Source organism: Pongo pygmaeus, chromosome 12 (genome assembly GCF_028885625.2).
Source record: "Pongo pygmaeus isolate AG05252 chromosome 12, NHGRI_mPonPyg2-v2.0_pri, whole genome shotgun sequence".
Taxonomy (NCBI): Eukaryota; Metazoa; Chordata; class Mammalia; order Primates; family Hominidae; genus Pongo; species Pongo pygmaeus.
The window spans coordinates 69,298,799-69,315,265 of record NC_072385.2 but is presented as its reverse complement, the minus strand read 5'-3'; positions in this window follow the sequence as shown (position 1 = coordinate 69,315,265).

Genomic DNA, 16,467 nt, shown 5'->3' with positions numbered 1-16,467 from the left:
TTTATTTTGTGATTTAAAAATCCAAAGCTATTTTTAAAACTAAAACAATCCATTGCTTCGTTTTTAGAATCAGTTCATAGGCTGTTCTCAGAAAAACTTATCTTCTTACTCTGGACCTCACATTTCTTTCCAGTACATCTTGCATGCTCTTTAGTAATTGTAGTTCAATTCACAGAGGCATCCCCTGCCCCATGTTACCTCCCTAATCAGTCTGTAAACTGACTAGGGTCAGCTTGTCTTACTCCATGGCTCCTTCCTATTCATTAATAGGTATTCAATTAATGCCTGCTAGCTGAGGAAAGATCCCTCTGCTGAACTGGGGGGAAGCAGGGTTAGGAAACTTGCAGGTAGCCATTAAAACCCTGTTTGGAATGTGGCCTACACCTTGGGAACTTTTGCATGTATCTGTTGACTTGTTTTTTTTGTTGTTTTTGGAGACAGAGTCTCGCTCTGTCGCCCAGGCTGGAGTGCAGTGGCACGATCTTGGCTCACTGCAACCTCTGCCTCCCAGGTGCAAGCAATTCTCCTGCCTCAGCCTCCCAGTAGCTGGGACTACAGGCGCACGCCACCATGCCCGGCTAATTTTTTTGTATTTTTAGTAGAGATGGGGTTTCACTGTGTTGCCCAGGCTGGTTTCGAACTTCTGAGCTCAGGCAATCCGCCCGCCTCGGCCTCCCAAGGTGCTAGGATTACAGACGTGAGCCACCACACCCGGCCGACTTGTTTTTAAATCAATTACCAAATTCCCACTGCTATCTAAAATGACACAGCCACTGCTATCTATTGGGTCCTAGCCCAAAAGACTGCACCCAAGAGACTCTGCCACTTACACAGGAGAATGTAATCTTTTACTAATTAGGTTAGGATGCAGACAAACGTGTGGGAGGCTGGATGCTCATATAGCTTAGACTTGAGGAAATGCCAGGGTGATGGGTAACTTGCTCCATGTGTTACTTGCAGGCTTCAGACCTGCCAGATGTGCATCTCATAGGCATTTCAAATCACACCATCACCTGCCCCTGCAAAGCTGTTTTGCTCTCTTACCCTTTCTCCTGCCCTGCTGTCTCTCTCTCTCTCTCTCTCTCACACACACACACACACACACACACCCCTTAGTGTTCTGCTTTCTTTTGTTAACTCTTTCAATCAGACTTTTATTTTCCAGATCTGTATGTTTCAATTAAATCCTAATCTCTTTTGGACATTGAACTTGCAGAAGTTTTTTTCCTGTATCTTCAGTTCTTGGTTCTTCTGATAAGCGCCTAAGGAGAAACAAATAAACAAACATGAACAAAGAGATAAACAGCAAAAACAACTCCCCGAGGCCTTCGCATGGAACCCATTCATTATGTAACAACAAAAGGCCCCAAACAACTGCAGACCAGCATGACATATCGATGACTTATTCTTTTTAATATTAATGACAGTCTGAAGGAAGTTGTGGTGACAAGTCAGGGATTAATACTGCAAACTCTTTATGAATATCTGATCTATTAGCACCACTGGGCTTAATGGGATTCATGAGTCTCAGTCACTGTCATGTCATTGCCCATATTGTGCAATCAGAGATCAGTTTTGCAATGGCTGATAAAAACAAAGGCCCAGAACCAAGGAGTTCCAGCAGAGAGGAAGGAAATGAAGCTTCCTGCTGGCTGAAGCTGCTCACCCAAAAGAAAGGGAATTAGATAAAGTGAAAGGTATTTCTCAGAGATGGGCCCAAAGCTGCTTCTGTTTCCTTGTGGCCTCAGGCTGGCTCTAGCTATTAGGACACCATGACCCAGAGTAACTAAAAGGAATTATTGGCACCCTCCCATGAGCTCCTACCAGGCCAGTGCCAGAAACACTCATCTACTCCCTTATGGAAGATCACTGAGTCATGAGATCTGTGGTTTGTCTGATTCTCCACTTCCAGAAGCCAGCCAAGGCTAACTGACCTGGGATTCTGAGAGACTGTCCAGGTGAGCTCGGGGGCTTCAGTAGCAACTGGCCTTCTGGGTGTGCCCCAGAGCAATTCTGAGTCCAGAGATCGTTTCTGGCACCACCCTCAGCTCTCTCAGGGTTCTGGGAACCCAGTGATCAGAGGCTGGCTGACTGTGAGATGTTCTTTCTCTTACCCTGTGGTGGGCTCCACATTGCAGTCACTTCATGCCTGCTGCTAAAAACCTAGGCCAGGCTTATTACCTTTCATCCAGACCAGAACTGAAAGCGGTTTCCATCTCCTGGGCCAATTCCAACTAATTGGTAGTGGCTATCCGAGCCCTGTGTTGAGAAAGATTTTGAGTTCAGCAGCAGAGTGTGGTTGTCCATTGGTGACGATTGCCAGAGGCACAGGTGGTTCACTGTAACTTGCATTCTGTGTGTTTACTAATTCTGATCTGGACCATTACATCAGCCTGCTAAATGGTGCACTTACCTCTATTTCCTTCCAGAAAAAAAGATTAATCTTCCAGAAGCATTCTTTGATAAGAGCCTTATCAAAAAAAATTTCAACTCCACTCCACTTTAGCAACTCAGACCTGTTCTACATTTGTGATCAATCCATCTCTCTCTCTCTAGCATATATATACACACATATGTAATTATATATACACATACAATTCTATATAATTATATATGTATGTATATGTATACGTGTGTGTCTTCTGTGACTCTTGCCAGCAACCTCAACCCACTTTCCCCTTCCTTTTGCTATGTCAGTCTTGCAAACCTTTCTCTGTGAATCAGTTTTCTCTGTGAATCATTTTCCCTCTTTCTTCCTACTCAAGGACTCCTGAAGGTGGCTAGAGGAATACACACTTTTGTGGTTTGGGTTCTACGTAACCTGGGGCCTCTGACCTCAGCTGGGTTCTTAGCACAGTGACCCCTCACAGGCCCTTGGTCAGCATCCTTTCCTCCTGTTCTGTTTCTCTCTCATCTTAAACCCTCACTGCTGTGTTGCTGTCCCCTCCCCGACCACCTTTCTCTTAGCAGACCACCAAGGCTCCTGTCTTAGTCATAGTCTATATTCTATCATAGAATTATAGAATTCTATAGTCATGCAAGCACATGGCTACACCATGCCTGGCTAATTTTATGTAGTTTTAGTAGAGATGGGGTTTTGCCATGTTGGCAAATTCTATAATTCTATAATAAATTCTAGAATTTATTCTATAATTCTATAATAAATTCTAGAATTTATTCTATAATAATAATTTATATTTATTAAATATTTATAATAATTTATTATAACTCTATAATAAATTCTATAATTATAATAAATTATAAATATTTAATTTATAATATATAATATAATATAAATATATAATAAATTCTATAATTTATTATAGAATTATGGTGTTCTATAATAAAACACCATAGACTGGGTGGCTTAAAAAACAGACATTTATTTCTCACAGTTCTGGAAGCTGCGAAGTTCAAGATCAAGGTGCCAGCAGATTTGGTTCCTAGTGAGGACCCATTCCTGCTTGCAGATGGCCTTCTTCTCACTGTGTCCTCACCTGGCAGAGCAAGAGAGGGCTCTGGTTTCTTCTTCTTATAAGGGTACCAATCTCCTTATGAGGGCTCCACCCTGATGACCTCCCAAAGGCTCCACCTCGCAATGTCTCACACTGTGGATTAATTAAGGCTTCAGCATAAGAATTTTGGTAGTTGGGTTGGGGTGCACAAACATTCAATCTATAGCAGCCTCTATTTCACAAACTCCCTGAACTCTCACCCTCAGAGCTGCAGGCTCTTATGCGGCCACCTCACCTTCCAAGCCCTCTCCTGTATTTTCAAAGAAAAGCTGAATTCTCACCAGCCCAGGGCCCTCATTGGTGCTCTAGCTCCAGTCTCTCATGAGCCTTTGCTGTCTCCATTATTCCTTTTTTCTTCTTCTCTCCATTTCTGGACCCTCCCTTGAAGTATGGGAACATGGTCAGGAATCTTCCTTTAAAATGAAATGCTCTCTTCTCCTTCACAGCTGAGCTCCTGCAGTCGATTCCCTCATGACCCCGTCCACTTACCTGCCTTCTCTGTCCATTTTGCAACAGGCAATATCACTTTTCCTAGCTTTCTCAACACCAGGCCTTCTGGATTCTCCTCTTTGCCCTTTGATTAGTCCTCCTCTACCTCTACCCTTTATTTAAAATTTTTTTTGAGATGGAGTCTTGCTCTGTTGCCCAGGCTGGAGTTCAGCGATGCAATCTCAACTCACTGCAGCCTCCACCTCCCAGGTTCAAGTGTTCCTCCTGCCTCAGCCTCCTGAGTAGGTGGGGCTACAGGCGCATGGCTACACCATGCCTGGCTAATTTTATGTAGTTTCAGTAGAGATGGGGTTTCGCCATGTTGGCCAGGCTGGTCTCAAACTCCTGACCTCAGGTGATCCGCCTGCCTCAGCCTCCCAAAGTGCTGGGATTACAGGCATGAGCCACTGCGCCTGGCCAACCTCTACACTTTAAATGATGGAGTGGCCTAGAGATTTGAAACTGGGTCTATTCCAATGCCAAAGGCTGACTCTGTAAACATGTTGGTATGCCCCAGTCCTTTCCAAGCTGTTTCCTTGTGAGGCGTGAAAGTAGGCTCTGGAAGGTGGGCTGCTGGCACACCTGGGGATGAGGAGGATAGAGAAACAAAATGATTACCAACAGGGGGAAAAGTATGAAGAACATTCACATTCCACAGATTCCTCGTCTGCTCTGCTGCTCCTGTGGCATCCCCTTTAGCCCTGTCTAAAGAATGCAAAAAATGTAAATGTCCTGTTTGAATAAGATGTCTGTATTTTAACGGCAAGTATTGTCATGAAAAGGGCACCCAAATGCTTGCTTACAATGAGGGCAGCAGCCAGAACTCACCTGCCTGCCCAGCTTAGGGACCTGGCACATCCAAGAGACCACCAGGACTTTGCTCCAAAGAGGGTCTGAGGAGAAGAAAGGCTTTTCTCCAAGTCCTGGACTCGGGATAGAAATCCTCACATAAAGGGGAAGAAAAAATGAGAGACTGCTCTTCAACTCCTTTATGAGATGGAAAAGGCACCCCGAGTGGGAGGGGTTGGGCTCAGGGTCCCCAAAAGGGTTTGAGAATTGACCCTGGACCCTTTCCAGTTGGTTTGGTTGGGACTGGTCTTGGGTTTATCAGAAAGAGCTGTAGATCTGAAAGGGTCTGCAGGGGAGGCCTGCCTCAGCACGGGGCCAGAAAACTCAGACCCCAGGCAGGAACAGCGCGAGCAGCCTCTCATGGACTCTGGTGAAATCTGGCATTCTGGGAAGCCAGGTAGTGCCTGAAATCAAATACCTCTTTGTAACCTGGGCCCTCGATTTCTTTCCCTATGGCCTGTGAGGCCTAGGAAATAAGTTGCCCTTGGAAACCGAAGCCCAGAGGTAAACAACTGAGAAGCTCACCAACCAGATGGAGAAGTTTCACTTCCTCTGCAGAATGTGGGTTTTGGAATAATAATGCTCTGCTTTATAAATTGCATTCAAGTTTTGAGAGCCCAGTGACTGTAACCATTCATTTCCATAGACAATTAGTCTCTCACAGTCCTTCTCCAGCCAGGGAGGCTCTGGTGTCTGGCCCACACCAGCTCTGGGGTGATCATGGACGAGGCTGTGCCACCATGAGGCGTGACCCAGTATGTGAAAATATAATCAGACCTACTGTTTGAGAAACCAGAGTGATAATTTCCTAAAGTGCTTAGTCACCTTTAGCCACTGATTGCCTCCTCTGTGATTGGGCCCAGTGTGAATCTAAGATCTATTGGTTACATGAACTTGGCATCTGGTTGGTGCTCCGTGTACCTCATGATTTCCTTTCCCTCCCTTCCCCTTCCTTCCTTCCTCCCTTCCTTCCTTCTTTCTTTCCTTCCTCCCTCCCTCCCTTCCTTCCTTCCTTCTTTCTTTTCTTTCTTTCTTTCTCTTTCTTTCTTTCTTTCTTCCTTCCTTCCTTCCTTCCTTCCTTCCTTCCTTTCCTTCCTTCCTTCCTTCCTTCCTTCCTTTCTTTCTTTCTTTCTTTCTTTCTTTCTTTCTTTCTTTCTTTCTTTCTTTCTTTCCTTTTTCCTTCCTTCCTTCCTTCTTTCTTTCCCTCCCTCCCCCCCTTTTTTTCTTCCTCTTACCCTTTCTTTCTTTCTGAAAAAGCCTCGGGAAATAAGATTTCACCTGTTTTTATGGATCAGCAGTAGCGGCTCACCTTGCAGTTTTCACAGCATGAATACTGAGGAGTTTCCTTTTTCCACACTTGGTGTTACAGATTCTTCCAATATTTAGCCTGTGGGAAGAATCCTCACTTTCTGGCACTTCTCAGCCTCCAGTGGAGTTACAGAGTACAAAAAGAAATGGAAAGACAGATGTCTGGGAGAGTCTCCCACCAAAAATGAATCTAACCCAATTCCAGATGCTTGACTCCATTTGGAATGGGACTTTCTTATTGTTTTTCCCTTTATCTTTGAGATTGGTTTTCATTACTCATTGCTTCCCTAAGTGGATGAAAACTGAAAACATTTTAATTGGGGACAGTAATATTCCAACAATTAGGAATTTAACTGATGTTTTTGGAAATTCAAGGTGCTGGCAAGAAAAAAATATTTTGCTCAAATTTTTCATATGTTGATCCAGGAGAGCAGAGAAAGCCATTTGTATTCCAAATAAAAGATGCTCAACTATGGTCAAATAGTGAACTATTACCCGGTTCTATTCTTTTACTTCCTACAGAATATGGGGACCACTGCAGGTGTCACCACGAAGCTGATACTTGTTATTACAAACATAGCACTATGGCACTCTTACTTTCCTCATTAACTCTTGTTGAGTGCTTTGAGATAGAAAAATTATTCATTCTTTTCAACAGTAGAGCCTCCAAAAAGAATGATTTTAAGGAGTTACTCATGTCCATTATTAACAGCAGAGCCAGAATATATGTGATGCATTACCACACATTCTTCATTAGTAAATATAAAGACATCAAACAGGATTTAATTTGCCTACTACAAAGTTAGGGAAACAAATTAAAATCTCCACTTTATTTGAAACATCTAATTAATTTATCAGCTACTTGCCTCATCACTTGAACACAAGTAAATAAAATTGCCACTTACAGAAACTATATGGTTTTTGTCATGTTACTTTGTATATTATTTTCAAAAAAAATTATCTTAGCCAATAGATTTGCAATTCTTTGTTACTTTGTATATTATTTTCAAAAAATTATCTTAGCCAATAGATTTGCAGTTCTTTTTTCAGTTTTTTATTGTTGTTTTTGAAACTTGGAATGTACAACTGAGAATTAAAGTGTGCTTCAAATTGTACAGGTCATTTACCTTAAAAACTGGACACTATCTGTGTCCACTTTAAAAATTGTTCACTATCTGCCTGGATCTAAGGATTCAGTCCTGACTGAACTTTTTATCCCAACTCAGCTCTATATTATTGCATAGAATCTAGATTTCAAGTCCCAAATTCCAGAAAGGGACAGTGTAGGGGAAGAAAACAACTTGATGTATATCCACTGCCCTAAATGGTCAGAGGCAAACTCACATTGATATAATCAACTTGTGAATGTTTAAAATCTGCCTGGTTCAATTCTTTCCAATTCCTGGAACATTCACAAATGCAAAATTTAAAAAAAAGTCTTATCCTTCCCAGAGGGCTTTTAGCCTTTTTTATATATGTGTACATATATAAAATATATATAATTACATATGTATAATTATAATATATTATATATTATAATATATATTATATATTATAATATATTATATATTATAATATATATTATAATATATATTATATATTATAATATATAATATACAACATTTTATATATATATAATATATATATATATATGTGGCTAAAAGCCCTCTGGGAACTGTAGAGGACTCCATTCATAGCCAAAATATTTGGGGGATGTGGGGATATATCATTATACATATATAATTATATATATTATATATATATAGAGAGAGAGATTATTTTGAAGAATTGGCTCACACGATTGTGCAGACTAGCAAGTTCAAAATCTGTAGGGCAGGCTGGAGACCCAGGGAAAACTTGATGTTGCAGCCTTGATTCCAAAGGCAAAGTCAGGAGGCAGATTCTTTCCTTCTCAGAGGATCTCAGTCTTTTCTCTTACTGCCTTCAACCATTTGAATGAGGCCACCATCCAAGACGATTATGAAGGGTCATCTGCTTTACTCAAAGTCTACTTATTTAAATGTTTATCACATCTAAAAAAATACCTTCACAGCAATATCTAAACTAGTTTTTGATCAGATATCTGGGCACCATGGCCTGGCCAGGTTGACACATAAAATTTACTATCACACCCAGTAATTAAACTCCGTAAGGGTGAGATTGGTCGGGGGTGTTGTTTGTCTGTTTGTTTTACTGTTGTATGTCCACAATTGCACTTAAATCTGGCACATACGTGGAGTTATCTTGTTGGTGTCTCTACCCACAGTGAGGCCCTCTTTGCCTTGGTCTAGGTTTTTTATGTTCTCATCAACAGCTTTCTTTCATGCCTGATTTTGTTCTTACGATCCATTTTTCAAGATTATTTCTCATGCATTGTATAGGTTTACAAAAGCTTCACTCTCCCTCAACCCCACCATCCAAATAACCTACAGGCCTAACTAGTAAAGTGCTCTGGGGAGAGTTCACATGCTTTTTGTATCATCATTACACCTACCGTGGGACTCATTAAACATTTATTGGTGAATTAACTTGTTGACTCCTCCTTTTATCTTATCCTTGCGTTTCCTTTATGTAAAGCCAGATTAAGACCTTTAGGGGCCCTAAAGCCCCACATAACTCAAAATAAAATAATTACTCAATCGTAAGTTTAAGAAACTCTTGTAAGTTAGTTTTCTCCAATGATGACTGTTTCGATGCTTTGTTTGAGATATCAAACTCTTTCTAAAATTTATTTCTTGCAGGGGAGAGGGAGAGGTTGGCATTTGCCTTGCTGGTGGCTGAATCCCAGGCTTATTCTGCGTTGTGTGATCTCATACTGCCTTCCATCCGTGGTGGCAGGGGGTCATGGGAAAGGTGAGTAGCAGCTTAGCCCACCTGCTTATGGTAGCCACAGCCTTGACATTCCTAGGAGGCAAGTCAGGCAGTTGCCATGTCCTTGCCATGCTCCCAAACAGCCCAGATGGCCAGTTGCACAGTCTGTGCCCCTTCACAAGTGGTGGGCACCTTCTTCTAGTTGCAACTTTGGAACCACAGCTGCACAAGTGCAGCTCACATCCTCACATCTCTTCTATACAAAGTGGAATATTATTTGTATAGCAGTCAACATAGTTAAGACATTAAGGAGTAGATCAAGTAGCAGCTGGGACCCTCCGTATCCATGGGTTCCTCATCAATAGATTCAATCCACCAAGGATAGAAAATATTTGGAAAAAAAGGAAATTCCACAAAGTTTCAAAAAGCAAAACTTAAATTTGCCATGCACTGAGTACTACATTGAACCCACATGAATGAAGTGATATGTAGGCATTGTATTAGGTATTATAAGTAATCTAGAGATAATTTAAAATATACAGGAGGATGTGTGTAGGTTACATGCAAATACTGCACCATTATATATAATGAGACTTCAGCGTCTTGGGACTTTGGTATCCAAGGGGGGATCCTGGAACCAACTGCCTATGGATACTGAGGGACCATTATACTTTAATCTAACAAGCCCTAGAAGCAAAAATGGGGATTGAAGAAGTAGCTAATAAGAGAAAAGGCAGTAGTTACTGGGATTTATTTACAATCACAATCGACTCTTTTCAAGGTCCACTTTGCCTTGAATGCTTTAAGTTCTAAGGGGCAATATTAAGTCTATTTGGGTTACAAGAACATTATGTAACCAGGTGATAAGGATCAGGCAATTCTGGTTTCAGGTTTTGCCCAGTCTCCCCTACCCTGCTTGCCTGATAAGTGAAATGTACGGATAAGACTGGTCTTATATTCTTATGTCTAGAACACAAGAAAATATGTAGGAATGAATCGGTCATAAGTATTCCATGAGTTCTTAAGGAAATAGAAGTTCTGATCAGATGATTAGTAGCTTTATTACTTCTCCAAGGAACTGAGTTGAACTAATTTTTAAATTAGTGGATAATAGGCTGGCTTCCTAGGAATGTCAAGGCTGTGGCTACCATAAGCAGGTGGGCTAAGCTGCTGCTCACCTTTCCCATGACCCCCTGCCACCACGGATGGAAGGCAGTATGAGATCACACAACGCAGAATAAGCCTGGGATTCAGCCACCAGCAAAGCAAATGCCAACCTCTCCCTCTCCCCTGCAAGAAATAAATTTTAGAAAGAGTTTGATATCTCAGACAAAGCATAGAAACAGTCATCATTGGAGAAAACTAACTTACAAGAGTTTCTTAAACTTATGATTGAGTAATTATTTTATTTTAAATGATGTGTGGCTTTAGGGCCCCTAAAGGACTTAATCTGGCTTTACATATATATAAAATTCTCTGGAGAAGTCTCCAATAGAGTGAGAGAGGTGAGCATTGAACAAATGGGGTGGGATAATACAGTATTTCTGAATGTTTACTGATGTCCTAGTTTCCTGTTATTTCTCCCCTTTGCCCATCCCTCAGGCCAAGCTGCTTGGCACTTGGTGCCCATTGCTTTAAGGTGGATGTAACAGAAATAAATGAATCTTCCTAGCTCTGGTCCCTAAAAGGCTAAAAGCCCCCCGGGAACTGTATAGGACTCCAGTCATAGCCAAAATATTTGGGGGATGTGGGGATTGAGGAGAGCAGGGTCTCCCCTGGACCAGAAAATATCCCCCAGGCCTGTGGAAAGAGAGGTAGAGGGGACAGGAGGAGACCAGAGATGTCATCTGTCCTGAAGTCCAGTGGGGAGCGGGGTTGGGAAATAGCTGTGCAGTGGGTCTGAACAAACTGTTCTTACACAGCCAGGCAGAATCCTGGCTCCCAAGTGAGACATGAAAGCCGTAAGGAGATTTCCCACCGTTTGTGAAAGGGCACAGACACCAGGAACTCATCTAAGTGGTGATCTATGTGCCTCAATGACCTACAATTATGAGAATAAAAGATGTCTCAGTGGACACCCTTGTGGACAGGTGACTGAAGACTGACAGGCCTTCACCAACCTAATGACCTGGCACAACTTAACTGTCGAGGAACGCCAGAGAAGAAAAGAAACTCCAAGTTGGCTGAGATACGTTTCTACCACTCCATAGAATGGGAACTCAATGCTTTAGAGAAAAATATAGGCCTTAGTCACCTGAATTGTGACAAGTAGCCTGCAAGAGAGGGAAGGCTTTGAGGAACTGAAAGATGGCCATAAGAGTTTAATCCAGTGAGTGAGGGGAAGGCAGCCCAGGTGAGGTTGGAAGGACAGGCAGGGGCCAGATCACACAGGACTGTGTAGTGCGGGCCAGAGGATTTGTATTTGAGTGACATGGGAAGCTGTTTCAGAATTTTTAAGCAGTTCCTGTTCTTTAAAGGTCACATTAATTGTTGCTTGGGGTTGGGGGCTGTCCTGGGCAAAGGTTAGGAGTGCAGTTGAAGGGCTATTGCAATCTTCCAGTTGAGAGCAGATGGTGGCTGAAACCAGGCTGGGGGCAGTGGAGCAAGTGGATGGGTTCTTGATATATTTTAGTGGTAGAAGGAACAGGTTTTGCCATTGGGTTGGATGTGCGGAGTGAGGGAAAGGAAGAGTTGGTAAGAACTCTCAGGTTTCTATTTGAACAACTGGTGGGAAAATGAAGCCATTTACACAGCAGGGGAAGTCTGGGGAGAAAACAAGTGCCTGTGAGGAAATCCAGACTTTTTGAGATGCCTGAGTGATGCCGGAATGGAAATGTTCGGAAGGTAGGAAGTGTTGGTAGATAAGTAATCGACAGCATAGAGAAGAGGTCTGGGTTGAAGGTAGGGATATGTGTGCCATCTGTGTGAGCCTTTACCACTTATTGTTTTGTTTCATTTGCTTTTGCTTTTGCTTCTCCTCTGACCCTGCACCTGTGCAACTTCCCCTCCTCTGTCAGGTCTCAGCTCCAATGTTGCTTCCTTAGGGAGGCCTCCCTACTCCTACCCCAGTGTGAATTAGGCGGAGTTAGGCTCTGCCCCAGTCTTTCTGTTTAAATTTTTCCTTCCAAGCACTTATCATGGTTTGAGATGAAAGATTTACGTTTGCCTGTCCTTTAGCGATGAATCCCAGTCCACACTGAAATGTGTTAGAAAAAAATGACTTCATTTTTCTGTAATGAAATCATTTAGGCCCTAAATTTGAGGAAGAGAAGGCAGGAAGAAGAGCTGAGTGCAGATAAATTGCAACATTTATGGATCAGATAGAAAAAGAGACACTGCTGCAAGCAGCTAAGAAGGAGCTAGAAAGGAAACAGGGTGTCCGGGATGCCATGGGAGAGGGAGATGGGAGCATTTCAGGACAGCACATGTCGCTGTGTCTGATTCCATTGAGGGGTCAAGCGTGTAAAGACTGGAGAGTCTACTGGATTTACAATACAGGGACACGGGTCCTTGGTTCTAGCAGTTTGTGTGGAGCAGTGCAGATAGAAGTCAAGTTGCAGCGAGTAAAGGAATTAATGGAAGGCAGGAATAAGAGAGAATATGTGAAGATGATTGTTCCAAGAAGTTTTACTGTTAGGAGAGAGAAACTAGGGCAGTAGCTAGGAGGGTATATGAGGTTAAAGGAGGTTATCTCAGAGAGGCATGATCCTGACATATATCTATGTGTAGATGGGAACAATGGATTGAAGGGGTGGGATGGGGAGAAATAACAACAGAAGGAATCAGAGATGAACACAGAGAGAAGAGGAAGGGAGAGAGCAGGTGTGCGGGGTGTTGACTTGCAAAATGGAGCAAAGAAGGCTTTGAAGCCCACCCCAAGAGCAGCCCCCAGCCATGCCCAGATTAAGATGAGCCAGAGGGCTCCTTTGCAGCCCAAAGGGGCCAGGGAGCAGAGAGGAAATGCCAGCTGCAGCTCTAGGAGGGGAAGCCATGGGTCTGGTTCAGTGGTAGTCAGTGGGTCGGCAGCCGGTCCCTGGCCCCCGGCCAGGCACATATTGGGAGCAGAGTGGCAACTCTTCTGGCAGCATTGTTGGAGAGGAAGGACCATGTGGGTGAGTGCCGAACAGCGGGAGGGCAGCCAGGACCAACTTCAGAGCCGAGCAAACTCAGTGGGAGCCTGGAGGAAGGGAAGGGTTGGCAGGTGCCACCCCCGCTTCCCCTTTTTCTCTCTACTACATCATCTGCGACCAAAGGGATGGGGGTGCAGTTTAACTCATTTTTTGTACTACCTTTCAGGCCTGCCGCTCCGAGTGACTGCCCCTGCAGCCATCTGGAGGAATCCCCCTCCCCTTGGTGGCCCTTGTACAGGAGCAGATGGGCACAGTTGCTGGCTGCTTGGGAAGGAGAGCCAGGGAGACCTGGGAGCCAAGGGGCATCTTCAACCCTCTGGCTTCACACTGACCTCACCCCCATAGTAGATAGCCTCAGGCAAGGAAGCAGGGGACAGCCCTGGCTGCCCTGTGAGAGGTCAGGGCTGGCTGAGCCATAGAGCCACAGACAGGAGCAGCCCTGGGTTCCTGGAACTGCAAAAGCCCTGGAAAGGGTGTCTCATTCATCCTCCTGTGGATGCAAACACAATTATTTAGTGTCCTTAGCTGAATGGGGAATTGGTAGATTTGGACCTTTCATTATCTATACTTTTTTTCACCTCTGAGACCTCCTTTCTTCCCTCCTATCACCTTACTCCTCCCTTGGATCAGTGCTGTTCAAACTGTAATGTGCAAGAGAATCATGGGGGATTGTGTTAAAATGCAAACTCAGAGTCAGGAGGTCTGGGGCGGTGCCTGAGAGTCAGCATTTCTAACAAGCTCCGTTTCTAATAGATGCTGCTGATGCTGCTGTTGCTCTGACCACGCTCTGAATAGCAAGGCTTTAGAGGACCCGATGGGAGTTAAGACCTCTCTTCCCTAAAAAATACATACAAAAGCATACATACAAACCCTTCGTTCTGTGCGGAAGTCACATATCCACAGGAGGCCACCCCAGGATGGAAACCCCTGCCCCACATGTTTATTGTCAAATTGTTGCCCTACCCTTAACCACACCACAGGTGTTCTCGGACTTTAGAAGATATCAGAATTGCCTGGAACCCTTGTCAAAAATACAGATACCCTGCCCTCCTTCTCATTCCCAGAGGATCTGATTCAATAAGTCTGGGGAAAGGTCCAGGAATATACTTTTTTTTTTTTTTTAAATGGAGTTTTACTCTGTCGCCCAGGCTGGAGTGCAGTGGCACGATCTTGGCTCACTGCAACCTCTGCCTCCCGGGTTCAAGCAAGAATATACTTTTTATCAAGTTCCCCAGGTAATTCTGAAGCAGGTGTACTTATTGAACACACCTGAGAAACACTAACTTAGGGTTTATGGTTTCCCAGGAATGTATGTACTAAAATCTGAATATCTGAAGACTTGAAAGAACAAAGCTGTGTTGGAGGAAAGTTAGGTGCCGAGATTGATATTTCTAGTCAGGGGAGCCTACTGAGCATCACTTCAAATAATCCTAGTGTGTGATTACTTTGACCCCATATTTGATTGATCCCACCTTTCAGCATATAAGTTGTTGCTCACCAGGGAGGTGACAATTATTTTTCCAGCATTGTGAGTGGGTCTCCCTGGAGACTAAGGGCACTTCCCTTGGAGCTGAGCTGCTCTGTGCTCTTCTTCATGGAAAGTTCTTGGGTGTTTCAGACATCTCCAAATGGAACATCCATGAGATGAGCAAACCTTTCTCTTGCTAATGTGGCAGGCAATTTTTAAATAATTTCAACTTTTATCTTAGATTCACAGGGTAAATGTGCAGGTTTGTTACCTGGGTTGATTGCATGATGCTGAAGTTTGGGGTACCATTAATCTTGTCACCCAGGTACTGAGCATAGTACCCAATAGTTAGATTTTTGTCCGTTGTCCCCCCCACTTCCCACTCTAGTAGTTTCCAGTGTCTATTGTTGCCATCCTTATGTCCATGAGTACCCAATATCTAGCTCCTTCTTATAAGCGAGAACATTCAGTAGCTGGTTTTCTATTTCTGTGTTCATTTGCTTAGGATAATGGCCTCTGGGACAGGCAGGAATCTTATTCCACTATCTTGGATATGTGAGAAATGATGCATCAGTTTGCTTCATTTACATTGATTGTAAGTCCCCAACCCACTGGGTTGGTGGGAAATTTGAGTCATTATTGGGGGAGTCTTACTACCTCCAGGGTGATGTGAGGGTCCCATGTATCTTGTGCAGAACAAAGACCCACAGGTCTTTAACTCCCTCTGGTCTCTCTTCAAAAGCCCGTTATCCAACCTCCCATGGCCCTTTCAATCCAGTGACTTTAATTAGAGTGGCTGCTGTGTACTTGGATCTCTGTGGAGGCTGAGAGCGCTATGCTTGGGATGCAGCCTCCTATCGCGTTCCCAGACTCCAAGGGGCCCCATTCAGCCATTCCCCTCTGGAAACCCTGCTACTTTCTCAGGACTCTGCATGAGAGCAGACCAGGAGTCAACCTGACCTTTAGGACCTGTGGGCCCATCACCTTCCCAGTCTTGGGAAACCTCCCTCATTCTGTCTTGCTGCTTCTGATTTCTTTTCCTCCTCATGTCACATAAACCTGTCAAGAAGCTCAGCCTTTTGAAAAACAAAAGCAGACAGAGAGGTTGTGTATAACATAAACCATGCTTGAAGGCTAAAGAGTATGACTCTCATGTAAATATAAAATGAACACATGTCAAAGATCGTATTTAACTCCCATGAATGAGGGAAACAGTAAGATGTTAAAACTGGTTCAAAGAGTATTTGAGAATGTAGTATATATATGCAACTTAGTAAATTGTTGGGTAAATACAAAACTGGTTAATGTCCAACAGGGCCATAAACCACAGCTTTTGGGTTTCTCTGTTGCACTGAACAGAAATTATTTGCATCTCTACTGAATAAAAATCTGTAAGTTAACCTCACTTCTATAGAGTTGTAAAATAGCCTTAGCAAGTAGGAAGTCACCCGTAGCACTGTCCTAAAATAACACCTAGTACTTATTTTCTTTTGCCCATTTCCAAGCTTTGGGTAATTTTTCTGGCAGAAGGAATCTCAAGGGGCCTAGCTACCTTCTTGGAATGGAGAAGGGAAAAAATATAGCAAGAACAAACATCAAAATAATATCTCAATTATCCCCCAAAGAAACATATGAGACCCCATTATTATGCTAACAAAGTATCAGTCTTTATTCTGCCTCACTGAAGGACTTCGCCTTCCTGCTAAGGGAAGACAATGATAAAGACACAAAACTACTTTCTGTCCCATATAAGACACTCAAGTGGAGCCTCTGCCCTCTAGCATGAAGCACACTCACAGATGCTCCTGAACAACACCTGAAAATCCAACAAAGCAGGACAGAGGTCAAGCCCAGCCTTGATCTCATTAGTGTGAGATGTTAGACCCTCATTTTATTG